The sequence below is a fragment of the Rhipicephalus microplus genome, chromosome 7 (genome assembly GCF_043290135.1).
Source record: "Rhipicephalus microplus isolate Deutch F79 chromosome 7, USDA_Rmic, whole genome shotgun sequence".
Classification (NCBI taxonomy): Eukaryota; Metazoa; Arthropoda; class Arachnida; order Ixodida; family Ixodidae; genus Rhipicephalus; species Rhipicephalus microplus.
The window spans coordinates 97,235,755-97,251,024 of record NC_134706.1 but is presented as its reverse complement, the minus strand read 5'-3'; the positions used below and the strand labels follow the sequence as shown (position 1 = coordinate 97,251,024).

Below are 15,270 nucleotides of genomic sequence, written 5' to 3'. Positions count from 1 at the left end.
CTCGAGCCATGAAACGTAATCGTGAGCAGGTATGCCACGTCTACCTAAAAGCCGCAGCAACCATGTTTTGGTTCCGCATGCGTCGACCCGCCCTCAACGTTTTAGTGAAACTGAACTTATATCACCTGGTTGCGTTCGAAACGAGCAGCTCAAATTAGTGAATTGACTTTATTGAAGTGGCCATGCTGAGTGTTTTACCGCATGCAGTGAACGTTTAATTGAGTGTTTACTTCGGTGTTAGTCTTTTTGTTTCAGTTTCTAATTAAAGTATCATGTGTGTTGAAACCAATAGATTTGTCCTTTATAGATCTCTCAGTCTCTCCGCCCAAGTGAGCTTATCAAAACAATAGAAAAAGAACCTGCATCACAGCGAGGTAACCACCTCTTCTTGTCCCCTTCATCATCCTTAATTCCTCCTTCTCTCTCCCTTCTCTGATCCGCTCTTTAGAGTAGCAGGCTTGAGCGCACTAGCTATGGCTGAACTCTCTGCCTCCTAGTGAATTCCCACTCTGTCTGCTAACGGTCCCATATACTCTGAAGTAACGTGGACGCGCGCGTGCGCTAGGCGCAATGACGCTACGCAACCAAAACGCAACGAGTCACCGACCCCACCAACTCCTTTCGAGGCGACGTGGCGGCGGCCGCATGAAATGCAACAAGCTGCATTTTGCGCCGACGTTGTTACCCATACTGACGTGATGTACGGGTGCAGGATGCACTCAAACGCGCATGCATTAAGCAGTGTTGTATTCGTTACCAAAAAAAGTAACTATATGCGTTACTCGTTACGCCAACATAAAAAGAACGTGTTACTTGCCTTCGTTATCAACAAAAAAAATGTAACGCGGTACCGTTACAGCTACCGAAAAAAAAGTAAGAGACGTTACCTCGGTCGTTACTCAGCTATAATAAATATCAATCATCTCTTTTTGCTGCAGGAACCTACAGTGGGAAAAGTTTAAGCTCACACTTTTCACACAAAGCTTCTAAGCCAAATGACAATATTTCCAGAAATACTGATTCACCTAGAATTGCTTGTAGAAAAATGCACTGCACCTTAGCAATGTCATAGAGCTTATACTTAGTTTCCTCTATCGTTGCGTGCGATGGCTTCGGACTCCAGCACATGGTGAAGGTATTTGTCACAACGTCACATCATGCACAATACGCGATTCAATCATCAGCGCCCTAACATAAATTCCCACAAACTAACCCAGTTATCTATTCTCGTAAAGATAAACGCTCTTTGCTAAAGAAGCCCCACTGGAATCTAAACAAATTTACGGCAATTCTTTTAGCGTGCTTTTCCTGGCAAAAAAACGCACGAAATTTGTAGTAGTAAAGAATGGTTTTAATGGCCTTGTCGCCGGGCAATATATTGCCGTAAAAACATTTCTTGTTCATTTTACCTGGTTTATTTATCGCAAAAATAGGTAGCGTTTATGTGAAGGTGTTCAAGATTAGTCTCACTCTCGCAGCATTTTTTTTTTACTAGAAACGTTAACTAAAACGCAGTCGGCCGTTGCTGCACGGATTAAGGTCAGCATATCGAGAAAAAGATGGTGATCATCTGGTCGGCAAAAAGGTTGGGCATACCATCGGCAACTTTCATGTTACAGGACAGAAGGACGCAAAAATGCTTCATTAGCTTTCTACGCCTCCTCAGCAGGAAAAGGTCTATAAGACCTTTTTCATAAAGAGAAGGGTTACTTCCTTTCTTCACTTCTGGGCGGAGGTCCAAAAGCTAGATTTTGTCACTGTGCCTGTACAGAATTGTGATGCTGTAGAGCATGGGGTCATTGTTATCGCCTCAGCGATCACAATGAATAGCCAGAAAGCCGTCGGTCTTTTTCCGAACAAAATTGTCGTGCTCTCGGAGACGGTAATTGAAACACCTGCCTGTCTGGCTGATGTTGCAGGCTGCACGTGACAAAGGGACTCTGCAGACAACGCCTCCTTTCTCCGCACAGATTCCGGAAACCGATTACGATGCCTTACCTGGCATCTAACTTCGCGTCTCGTGACTGGACTGCTCCTCTGTGAGCGCGAGGCTAACTTGTGTGGGGCCTAAAAAAACCACATAGACACCAACGAGGCCACCGATCTTTTTCAACCTTTGTGGCGAAAGCTGATGTTTGTAAGAAATGACAGCGTTTTTTTTTCGCGTCTGCCCATGCTTTCCTGTACGCCATTATCTGCTGCACGTCGTACGTGCCGCTGAGCTCATAGATGCTTTCGGCCACAACAAGCAGCAACGTCTCAGGATAGCCCGCCTTATCAAGACGAGCCGCAGTGCGCTATACCGTCTTATGCCCGCGCAGGGAATCAGTGCCTCCTGCTAAAGATACCCTTCCTCTCCCTCACCTCCAAAAATTCCTGAAACTAAATTCCGCCCACGCCATCTTTCTCAATGCCTGGTAGTTGACAGTGGTCCAACGCTACAACAAAGCAGTCGTATAGGGGCGAGTTATGGGAATGTGGCACCTTCGGTATGGAAAAGTAACGAGTAAAGTGGCACCTCCGGTTACCCAAAAATGTTTAGTAAATTACGTTACCCGTTACAGTTCTAAAATTGTAATAAGTATGTTACTAAGTTACCAAAAAAAGTAACCCGTTACCGGTAACGACGTTACATGTACCGCATTGCCGGTAATGACGTTACATATAACGCGTTATTGCCAACACTGCGTCAAGGCAACGTAGTTTTGCTCCAGTTTACTTAAACAGCGACTGGCATAGGCAACGATGTGTTCAGCAGCTGCATGGCGTGGGACCAAGACGGTGCCGATACCTACACCACTGGCGTCGGTGTGAACTTCCGTGGCAGCAAATGGGTCATAGTGGCGAAGCACGGGCCCTGACGTAAGAATAAACTTGAGTTGCGAAAGAGACCACTTGCATTCCGCTGACCACCAAAAAAGTGCAATCTTGTGTAGTAGGCACGTCAAATGGTAAGCAAGGTCGGCGAACTTGGGCATGAAGTGACGGAAGTACGTGCATAGGCCCAAAAAGGTTCGCATCTCTCGTACAGAGTGAGGTTGTTCGAAGCTGATTGATTGATTGATTTGTGGGGTTTAACGTCTGAAAACCACCATTTGATTATGAGAGACGCCGTAGTGAATGGCTCCGAAAATTTGAACCACCTGGGTTTCTTTAACGCTCATCCAAATCTGAGCACACGGACCTAACAACATTTCCGCCTTCATCGAAAATGAAGCCTCCGCAGCCGCGATTCGAAACCGCTACCTGCGGGTCAGCAGCCGAGTACCTTAGCCACTGGACCACCGCGGCCGGGCAGGTTGTTTGAAGCTGCTTACTGCAGCGACTTTGTGGGGGTCGGGTCGAATGCCATGCTTGTCCACCAGGTGATCGAGAACAAAAGTGTCGCGGCTGCCGAAGTGACACTTCTTAGAGTTCAGGGTGAGCTTAACTCTCTCAAGGCAGCTGAGTAAAATGTCTAGACGATGGTTGTGCTCATCGAATGTACGGCTGAAAATTATAATGTCATCCAGGTAGCAAAGATGATTTTCCCAATTTAGTTCACAAATTATAGAGTCCATGAAGCGCTCAAACGTGGCTGGAGCATTGCATAGGCCAAAAGGCATTGCATTAAATTCAAATAGACCATCTGGGGTTGTGAAGGCCGTTTTCTTTCTGTCATTCGGGTGCATCAGGATTTGCCAATAACCAGATCTCAAAACTACGGAGAAGAAGTATGGTCCCCAATGTAAACAATCGATGACGTCATCAATCCTGGGATGTGGGTAGAAATCCTTTTTAGTAACGAAGTTGAGCCGTCTGTAGTCCACTCAGAATCGCCATGCACCACCCTTCTTTCGGACAAGAATCACAGGGGCCGCCCAAGGGCTACACGACCATGGATAACCCTTTCCTTTAACAACTCTTCTACCTGTTTAGCAATGACCTTGCGCTGCGCAGAAGGGACACGGTATGGTTTCTGCCTGATGGGGTGAGCGGATCTTGTGTCAACACCGTGGTGAGTACGCCACTCGGGTACACTTATTTGCTTTTCACTCTGCGCAAAGTCAAATATAGTAGCGTGCTTCGCAAGGACTTTGACAAAAGCTTGACGTTTTTCTGATGATGGCGACTTTTTTACTATACTCAGAAAGTTGGCTTCTGTATAGTGCGTTATCGAATAGGATCTACGCGCTTGTCGCTTAAAGATACAATAAAACTGTATGCATTTTGTTCGAAGAGGGCGAGTCACTATCCGCAGGGTAGCATGACCGGTTCACTTGAATAGTTCGACACCCACACGGCCGATCGCCTATAACTGATGGACGCAACATGATGTGGAACGAGCACATTTTTCTTGGCGCAATTGAGAGGAATAGGCTCCACAAGAACATCCAACGTGCCGGCGTCCGAGGCAGAGGCGTCTACGCGAACGTTCTTCATCGAGTTGGGTGGCAAGACAACATCCCCAATGACGGTGATAGATCCTTGGCAGCACTTGGGATCGGCAGCAAATCAAATGCCGATAGCATAATCTCGCCAGCACCTCAATCTAGAGTAGCACCGCACTCGCGTAGGAAATTGATCCCTAAGATGATGTCATGGGCGGAGCTGGTCACAACAGCGAGTTCAGCCTCGAACACCTTGTCGCCCAAAAGGACGCTTACAACACACACACACACCGAACGTGCACAGCGTCTCCTCAAACACTGCACGAAATGATGAGCAGCTGTCTCAGCGAACCATCACTTTATGTTTTAGCCGCAATATGAAGTTAGGACTCGTCACTGAAACAGCTGCTCCAATATCTATCAAAGCCATTGTAGGAAGTTCATCAATGAGCACGGGGACCTTATTGTGCGCCATAATAATAGATGAACGCATAGGTGGATGTAGTAAAAAATGTTCGGTGACCTCACCTCTATTGGCCGCACCACCTAGTTTCCCGGAGGTGGGGAGAGGAAGGGTCGACCAGGAGATGGTGAACAGAGCCGGCGTGTCCCGGGAGTGTCAAGCTTCGCATGAAGGAAGGCGAGTCGTTGTGGAAACTTCAGTGGAAATTGCGTCTCACTTGTGTGTCACTGTGGGGGGTTTTCTAGAAGCCGTATTCAACGTACAAGTCCCGCATCGAGCGCAGACCACGGCGTCAGCGGTTTTGTCGAAAAGAAGCTCAGAGTCCCTCGTAGTAGCACTGCGGGGGGCAACGCCTATGACCACAGAATTGAGCCACATGTCCACGGAAACCACAGTTATAGCACAAAGGAGACTCACGCACATTGCAAAACTTTTCACGAGCCGCCATGTACCCATGATTGCCCCACAAAGACAACATTGTAGGTGGTTGGCAGGAGGAGTTCTGGAAACCGCGTTGATGATGTAGGTTGTCGGTGGGAGGCCCTGGTGCTCTTGATTGGGGCACAGCACATAGCGTGGCATTGACGGCAGCACACATTGCGTCGTATGGCGGGGAGGCGTTGCTAGCTTGTGCCCTCGACGGGTTGACAGCCTCACGTCGTCCGAGTTCTTCGCGTACGATTTGCCTGATTATTGAGAGAAGACCTCAGGATGAAGTTGGATGGACATCGACACTTGCAACGGTGGTGACGTTACAAGTCTACCAAATTTGGGAGTGATGCGCCTAGCCTTGAGTGTCTCAAACGTATGACAGTTTTGGATTACTACTGCTACAGACACCAAAGTGTCCTTGCCGATGAGAAAATTGTAGATATCCTCAGCAACCCCTTTGAGGAGGCAGGACCTTAGTTACAGCGCGACAACAAAATGACGACACAGAGACAAGAAGGACACGAAAGACACAAGCGCTAACTTCCAACTGAGTTTTTTGCGCAGAGCCCAAAAATATACAGAGAAGACAGTAACCATGTGATAAAAACCATATGGCACAAAGAGAAGAACTCAAGTAAGAAAAAAAAACAAAGACAAGAAACAAAAGCACAAAAAAACGGCAAAGAAAAATTTATAAAAAAACGAAACACAAAATAAAGATAACTACTTGCGCGCACCAAAACCTTCGAGAAACCTGAGTTCCTTGTCGGACATAGCCACGGTGGGCTTGCTAATACAAGGCACCTGTTCGCGTGCCATCTGCGCGGCCTCGACAATGACTCGGGTGCGCTCATCTCTGTGCTTGTACAGCATGGCTATGTCTTTGAAAAGGGGTGCACTATTGCACTCAGTGCAGCGCTGAGCAAGAAAACCATCTTTTCTGTTTCTAAAATTGTTAGCGTGTTCTCTCAGCTGATTGTTCAAACACCTTCCGGTCATCCCGACAGATCAAGCATCGCATGAAAGGGAGTTCTATAGACAACTTTCCGGGAGCAGGCCGCATACCTGTTTTTATGTTGAACTCTGCATTCCGTTGAAAACTGCGTTTTCAGGGGGTTTGTAGATTTGGTGAGGCTGATTAATTTGAACGGTGCCTAGAACAGGAGACGAATTCCAACACTTTTTCCGATTTTCTTAAGCCTGTGTGATATCTCGTGTTTGTATAAAACCACGGCTACCCTTTCACGTTCTGTATCCGTGTTGCTCGGATTTTGTCGCTGCCTCTGCTCTGCCTTTTTAGTCCGCAAGATAGTCTCAGCAACGAAAGCTATAAACGCCTCGGGGAAACCCGAAGCCTTAAGTCGGGAAACTTGAGCTTTCAAGCTCGCAGAGATATTGTGGGCGCACAACCTATTTAGGCATTCTCAAGACAGGTTCATATTATGCCTCGCTTAACTAACTTGCTGTGAGCGGAAGAAAAAGGAAGTAGACGTTTCTGCTCCATGGTTCAAAACACCAACAGATGTGCTGTGAGTTAAAAACCAGTCCTGAATCTAAAAAGCGTAACTTGTCATTCTCGGGCACTTCATCTGTCAATACAAGAGGCTCTAAACAATCTTAAAACACACCTATCGTTTGAGTCGCAACCGAGTGGAACATGGAAGAATTACAATTTAGAAGAACCAAGAAATCATCCACGTATCTGAATACTTTGACGACACGCGAGCCTTCTAACTTTTCCTGCAGTTTTTTGCCCATTTTTGCCAATAGAAGATCACTGAGTAGAGGTGCTATGCATGAGCAGATTGAAACACCCTTTTTCTGCAGATAAAGCAATCATTCCATTCAACGAAAGTAGAGGGAAGGTACAGCAAGACCAGGTCGAGAAAATCGCGCGCACTGATTCCCGTTTTTAATTGGAAGTTCATTTTTCCGGAAATTTCTATGTTATCCCTTATACATTCTAATACCTCATCGTGAGGCAGAGAGTAGTATAGGTCTTTTATGTCAATTGAAGAACCGAAAAGATTAGAGTGATTTGACTGTTTGAAAAATTAAATCATAGCCTGCGAGTTTTTGATCAAAAACGGGTCATCAATCTTTAGATAATTTAGATGGGTCTGAATAAACAAGCCGAGTTGCTTTTGCCACGTACCACTTTCTGTCACAATGACGCGGAAGGGCATGTCAACCTTATGTGTTTTGGCAGAAAAACATAGTGAGCCCATTTTTGTCACTTTCGCTTATCTGCTGCACTAACTGTTTTAACTCTAGTTTATGACACATTTCCTTGGCCAGCGTTTTTTCTCTATCTAGATGAATGTTGGTAAAACATTTGAAAACAGAGTCGATAGGTGTGACCGCCTTTTCTAGGTACAAGCAATTAGGAAGAATGGCGAAACCACCCTCTTTATCCGACGGCAAGACACAAAGTTCATTGTCTCTAAGAAACTTGGTCTTCTTCCGCAGCGGAAGGCTGTTGCTGGTAGGCTTACCCCGTAGGGTCACGTCGACGCCTTCTGAGATGCACCTGTCCGAATACTCTGGTGAAGCGCAGCCAGCAACAGAGCGCAACATTGAAAGAAGCTCGGGTGCGGACCTCTCTCGGTCGACGGCGAACTTCGGACCTAGGGCGAGGGTGTTGTGGACGTAGTCTGGGAGGACAACGTCACTGCATGAGTGCACCACACCTGATTGCCGGGGCTTGGTTGGGCGCTGCGCACGAAGGCTAGTGAGCTCACCTGACCACAGGCAGTTTGCAGTGTACTAGATTCGGTCGCAGTACTCTCGCCATCTTCTTTTCTTCACTCCCGGTGTTAGATCTGTTGGTTGAAGCTGTACATGCAGGGCGTCCCGGTACGTGCGCTCTTGGCGGTTCCATTCAGACCGAAGAATTTTGCAAGAATTTCTCACATGAAATGCACGAGAATGACAAGTTACGCTTTTTAGACTTAAGACTGGTTTTTAGCTCACGGCACGTATGTTGGTGTGTGAACCACGGGCGCAGAAACCTCTACTTCCTTTTTCCTCCACTCACAGCAAGTTAGTTAAGCGAGGCATAGCACGAACCTGTCTTGAGAATGCCTTAAATAGGTCGTGCACCCACAATATCTCTGCGAGCTTCAAAGCTCAAGTTTCCCGGCTTAAGGCTTCGGGTTTCCCCGAGGCGTTTATCGCTTCCGTCTGAGGCTATCCTGTGGAGTAATAAGGCAGAGCAAAGGCGGCGACCGAATCCGAGCAACACGAATACAGAACGTGAAAGAATAGCCGTGATTCCATACAAACACCGGATATCACACAGGCTAAAGAAAATCGAAAAACGTGTTGGAGTTCATGTCCTGTTCTCTGCACCGTTCAAATTATTCAGCCTCACCAAATCTACAAACCCCAAAAAACGCAGTTATCAACGGAATGCAGAGTTCAACATAGAAATACGTATGTGGCCTGCTCCCGGGAAGTTGTCTATAGGACCCCACTTTCATGCGGTGCTTGTTATGTCGGAACGGCCACAAGGTGTCTAAACGATCGGCTGAGAGAACACGCTAACAATGTTAGAAACGGGAAAGATGGTTTTCTTGCTCAGTACTGCACTGAGTGCAATTGTGTGCCCCTTTTCAAGGACACAGCGACGCTGTACAAGCACAGAGATGAGCGCACCTGAGTCATTGTCGAGGCCGCGCAGATGGCACGTGAACAGGTGCCTTGAATTAGCAAGCCCTCCGTGGCTCTGTCCGACAAGGAACTCATGTTCCTCGAAGGTTTCGGTGCGCGCAAATAGTTATATTATCTTGACTTTTCTGTTTCGTATTCTTATATATTTTTCTTTGCCGTTTTTTTGTGCTTTTGTTTTTTGTCTTTGTTTTTCTCTTGCTCATGTTCTGCTCTTTGTGCCATATGGTTTTTATCACATGGTTACTGTCTCCTTTATATATTTTCGTGATCTGCGCAATAAACTCAGTTGGAAGTTAGCGCTCGTATCTTTCGTGTCCTTCTTGTCTCTGTGTCGTCATTTTGTTGTCGCAATATAACTATCGTCATGCCATAACAACTAGCCCAAGCTGCTATGCGCCTTTGAGGAGATTCGCAACCTTGTCGTCTTCTTTCATGCGTGGGTCTACAAACTTGCTAAATTTCAGAATGCCTTCACTATTTTTGCTCAGTGCGCTTCTTCCTCATTATTAGGTCCCCGAAACCCCACTGCGGTGGTCTAGTGGCTAAGGTACTCGGCTGCTGACCCACAGGTTGCGGGTTCCAATCACGGCTGCGGCGGCTGCATTTCCTATGGAGGCGGAAATGTTGTAGGCCCGTGTGCTCCGACTTGAATGCACGTTAAAGAACCCCAGGTGGTCGAATTTTCCAGAGCCCTTCACTAAGCGCCTCTCATAATCATATGATGATTTTGGGACGTTCAGCCCCCCATAACAATGAATCAATGGTTCCCCGAAGCAGCTCTCTATTTCTTTCTCAAACGGCTGCCAGGTCGTTATTGTTTCATCGTGGTTTTCAAACCACACCAACGCCGTCCCTTGAAGAAACAATACGACGTTGGACAACCGGGAGGCCACATCCCAACACTTGTATTTACTCACATGGTTGAAGTGTTTCAGCTATTCGTCGACATCTTTTCCGACACTCCCAGAGAAGCTTCGTAGTATCATGTGTCGGGGCCACGTAGCGCCAGACGAAGAGTGCGTGGTGTCACCTTCAGGAGTTGGGTACATAGAGTGGTAGTAGACCAGCCAGTCGGTGGCTTCGGCGTAGTTCTTGAAGTAGCGCTTTCGTGATCGTTCACCTGGGATCACTCCGGTGTACCCCGCACCATCACCATTCTTGTTTTTGTGAGATGCCTTTATTTACAAGAGATGGTGAATGCGAAAGTCCAAGGATCTGGCTAATCACCGCTCGTGCCAACCTCATTCTCTTCTACCACGCGTCCCCTCTGTATCGTAGCATTAGGTTTTGCTTGCAAGATTTATGCATATACTTTGCATCATTTCATGACCTGTCGCACAATAACAAAATCGCAACATGGTCACCTTCCCTCCGCATGCTTCGCTACGGTACGTGGGATCGGCCAAATTTTTGGTCGTCAGTGCTTATTACTTTTGCGGCATATAACTTTGTCACGTCAGAAGGTACATCACTGATGATTTCAGCGTGTCCTGCTCGCAAGTACTTTCTTATGATATGGTCACATGATTCGAAAAGTTCCTTCTTGGCGCTCAGACGGTTGACAAGTTTGTCCAGTCGAGTAAAGGTGACTTTTCTGTTGCTTGAAAGCTCGGATCTATACTTGCGAAAAAGTACCACATCAAAAACATTCCTTCGAGAACACACATGAATTTCTCAACATCTATCATGGTCTTGCTTGTTTCAGGTGATGCGCCTAAAGGGTCTGCAATTTCTATGCTCTCAAGTTTTAAAAAAACGCATGCTGAAACTTGTCGGAATCGGAAGCTAGAAATTTGAGCACACACACTATCATTTGCGCAGCTGTTGGTCGAGACATCAACTGTGGTATGGTTCTCTGGAAAGAGCATTTTAGCTTGGAGTTAAGTGCAGTCAACGATTTGTTGTCTTCATATCTTGAAATTTCGCTGGTCAACACTTGCCACATATGATCCGACCCGAGCATTACGCTGATACCTCTATTCGTTATTATAAGTGGGTGGATCATTTATATTGCGACATCATTTTCGATCTTCTTGAAAGCTGTGACTAAGGCTACGTCCAGTGTTGTCTCTTCGATGTCCAGGCAGATGTGTGGTATCTCGATGGCTCGTATAACTGTTTCTTCGTCTGAAAACAGACTTGGCACTCTAAGTTCTACTATGCGACGCCTTTTCGGACCTTCGTCTGATATACTCACCAAAGTGTTGACCGCTACGTAACTGGTCTCCACGCTATTCACCTGGAGACGTTGGAATAGAGCTTTTGTTATGATGGTTCTCTCACTATCCCCATCAAAAACTCCTCGATGTATTGGCAGGTGTCATTATTTATGGCAATGCTCGGAAATTCCGAAGACACAAGTGATAAAGCCTTCCTTTAAAGGTCGTCTTCCAAGTGATGCTCATACTGCCGTAGATTTGTCGTCGTTTTGTTTGCATAGCATGCATGCCCCACACTCATCTCTGGCTCACACATGCTCCTAGCATGTTGAGCATTCAATCTCGAGCAGGGGATCTGTCTTTACAGTCCCCTACTTTATGTGTCTTGGTGGTGCAGCTGGATCAGCTTTGATGTTCAAATGTAGATATTTCGCATCTCAGCTGGACATGATTCGGCTTTGTGTTGCCTTTACGAGCGGAAGATGCTGTTATCCTTCATTGGTTGCCCAGGTGCGTTGCTGTGAAGAAGAGATTACGTGGGTTTTCTCCGGCTAAAATGCGTGGAATGACATGCCACAGGTTGTGTTTCGAGTTCTCGACCTCTGGCGTCCTAAAGTCACTCTTTTCTAAGTTTTCCAGCTTTATGGACAGGACATTGAGCAGACCATCCAGTCAGACCTGGACGGTACACAATTGATGTTACTGAAAGACTGTGTGCCGTGCAATCGCACGCCGTAAAATGTCACAAAGCATGAATGAGGAGATGAGTGAGGCACACCCTGGGTCTCTTGTTCTCTGATAATAGCAAAAACTGCGTCGAAGAATTCGCGCTGGGTTTTTGAGTCATTTAACAGACTGCCATGGCTCAACATGCGTAGTTTCGCAAAACAATCTTGCTCGAGGAACGTCTTCTCACCAAAGCGCTTCTGTAGCATGGTCATGGCGTCATTTTAACGGCTTTCTGTCATCGAAAGGTACGCTATTACCAATGCAGCTACTCCTTCCAACGAAAATGTCGCAGGTAATGGAACGTTTCTGTGGCTGTTATGCCGATGTTACTGAACCAGAGAATGGAGGTATTTTCAGTTTAGGTAGTCTAACTTCAGTTCTGTCTATTGGTGCTTCGACTCTTCGAGCCACCCTTCCATCGGTTGTAGTTAACGGCCGTAGCATGCGAACTCCCTCTCTACCAATCTCTGTCAGAATTCGTATATCATTGTACTCATACTTTAGGATGGTGCTATACTCTGCCTCGAACTCTCGAACAGGAATGCGCTGATTGATTTCGACGTTTCCGTTATTCACCTGCCTGTTGTTGAGATCGGGAATGCTCTGCGAGAAGTTGAGACTGGGAACGATCTGCAGTCGGTTCTGAGGATCCCCGCTTCGCGTGCAATCGCGCTTCTTCCTCCAGCCCAGAACGTACAGTTAATCTATAGTTAATTATTCATTTCATAATTATTCTCATACTTATTTAAGAGAATCGAATAAAGTGAACTTGCACCCATGAAAAAAAGCAAAAATTATGCAGCTAAACTAAAGCCGAGTATACCTGATCACTCATGTCAAATCCGTATAATTTGTAGTGTATTAAAATATGGCCTTTGTATTTAGGTATCGTTCATTTTCCGTTAGCGAGTCTTGGGCCCCCATGCATTGTTTGTTCCGGTTTAAAATGCCACGCCATTTTTCACAAGAAACGGATCCTCAACTAGCTCAAATGATAATTTCCCTGTTGTCGCAAACCCACCTCACAAATAGGTACGAGTTTGATATATACATGCTACCTGTGGATGACTGCGAATATTTGATTAACTGAGCAGTAGGTTCCCGCCGTATGAAGCATCTTGCCAACAGCACTTACTTTTTTTATGGCAGTGGTCAAAAATAACCTAGAAGAAGTGCTAGAACCCCACTGAGTGTGAAGCTCCGCGATAGTTTGGCTATATTGTCATGCTTGCGCAGAGGACATGAGTAGTCGAGTTCAGCCTGGGCTTACCCGAGCATTATGCTGGAATGTTCTGGTAGGTATACGCATGTAGCAATAAATGACAAGTTTTACTGATGGCTAACTGTTGTGTTCGTAGCTATTGTGTCAGTATGCAACGTACCTCTTTCGCGGCTCAACAGTTAAATCAATACATAACCATCTCCTTTCCGACTTCTTTTCTCCTTATATAATCAACCCTACTACAAGACATCATTCATCAAAAGAAGAAATATAGAGATGATAAATATGTACTTACACGATCAATGGCACCAAATACGCATGCACATGTATACAGAGAGCATACCGGATGGTACTCTCTATCTCAAATGTATGCGCAGCTATTAGACATCCTGTTTTTCTTTCTCTCGCTTCACCATGCAGTGTAACATATATGAATACTGTAACCGCACCGATTCGCCCAGCTGCTCTTACTTCTGGAGAACAGTAGCGTAGCGCACACAAACTATGCCGGTGTCTTCTTTCACAATGGTACAAAATGGTCACACTTGCGCAAAATTTTGCGCTCTTGCCAACTCGAGACAGCATAAAGGAGCATCAATGGTGTATCATATTCTCCGACAATATACGTATGGCTTTGTTATCGAAAGCAAGGCCGACTACGTGGTATAAAGCACCGAGTCTAAAACAGTAGCAGACACTTTAGAGTAATAATGTAGTTTTTACCGTGAATGTTTACCTATATAACATGCACGAGCGCATTTAATTCCAAGTATTGACTCTGCTGCACTCGTGCGTAAGAGCAAAAGGCTTGTAGCAATATTTTAATTTTGTGAAAGTAGTTCTTCTGTGTTTAGATATCAGAAGTCACATGAATAGTGGTACTTCCAGAGTGGTCTTTCTATAGTGGTGTTCCCCAGCCCAATATTTTTCAATAGAAGTACAAGGTCAACGTCGTTGGCCTAAAAATGGTCAGCTCTAGTAGTTTTCACTGGACCTCGTTTTATTACAAACGTACGTTCTGAAGGCTATATTTTAACACATGAGCTCATCGAACAAGGCCTTCTTTTACTCTACGGACACTGTCGACCTCTGGCCCACACTGAGACCATGATTGTGCCTAAACTACCATTTGTATTGGAGAAGCCCCAATTGCCTCTCTACAAGGTGTGCATAAAAAGGTATCGATAAAACGTTTGGAACGCATAAATTTAAAACCGATATTGAAGAATTGTCCCAAGTGCACTCCTTCAACCTCGACATACTTTGGTAGCAGCTTTTCTACTGCTCAAACACCCCTGATAGGCCGATTTTCGGTGACCATCTAAGGACACAATTGCAACCTTCTTTGGGGGCATATATACATTTGAAGCCCAGTAGGCTTTTCTTTGAAGTTTGATTCTTAATGCAAGAATATTATTTAACCTACACAAATAACACATTGCACGTACGAACCATAAAGTACTACTTGTAACAAAGTTTGCAAGAGTAGGACACTGCTGATGATTACCATGCCGTTAGGGTATATGCACTGCACATGTGTAACAGGTCGTTTTCAACGTAGCAGCCTATTTTGCGCTTTGCACAGGACGAATGACTTCTTGTGGAATTCTGAACAGAGTTTCTTTTTTTTCCCTTTCCATAGACAAATGTGAGACTTTGTAGGTTAATCTCCCTACTTTTCACTCAACCTTATTCTCTCTTTCTCTCTCTCTGCACATTTGACTCATCAAAATTGTTCCGTATCAGTGCGCCTTTGTGCTGCGATTGGCGCACACTCTTTACTTTGCGGATGCTGGGACGCTGTTGTACGGATCGCAATGTTCACAAAGAGTTTGAATTTCTTTAGTTTCGACCCTGCGCCAACAAACGACTTGCGTTTCTAATGGGAGAACGAACACAAACAGGTGGTAGGAGAGAAGTGGAGAGAGTATCACGCAGCTGTTTGAGAGAGAAAATGAGGAGAGTCGCGAATACGTAGTGTGAATGTGGACAGCCGACGCGTGACATACTCGCAAGCAAGGAATGCTCCACACCTAATACATTGTGGCCGCGGTGTCACAGGTGGTTTTCATTGGCGGTATTACCAGTTACGTCTATACTGAATAAGAAAGACGTTGATACCATCGGCTCAACTATCATCAACACAAGAAAAAGGCACAAGATAGGTGATCGAGCAACGTCATCTGGGTCCGTCTGCGTTCCTTTTGAGCTACCACCCACTTC

At 45.7% G+C, this 15,270-nt stretch overlaps 1 protein-coding gene across 4 annotated transcripts in view; it reads right to left on the bottom strand.

The window, feature by feature from the left end:
- LOC119179129 (uncharacterized) overlaps window positions 1-13,553 on the bottom strand; it is a 62,660-nt gene extending 49,107 nt beyond the window's left edge. For all 4 annotated transcript variants that reach the window (XM_075869514.1, XM_075869517.1, XM_075869515.1 and 1 more), the window contains exon 1: window positions 13,343-13,553. The gene's annotated coding sequence lies outside the window, so the exon portion shown is untranslated. The remainder of the gene's footprint in view (window positions 1-13,342) is intronic.
- Between the last annotated feature and the right edge of the window lie 1,717 nt (window positions 13,554-15,270).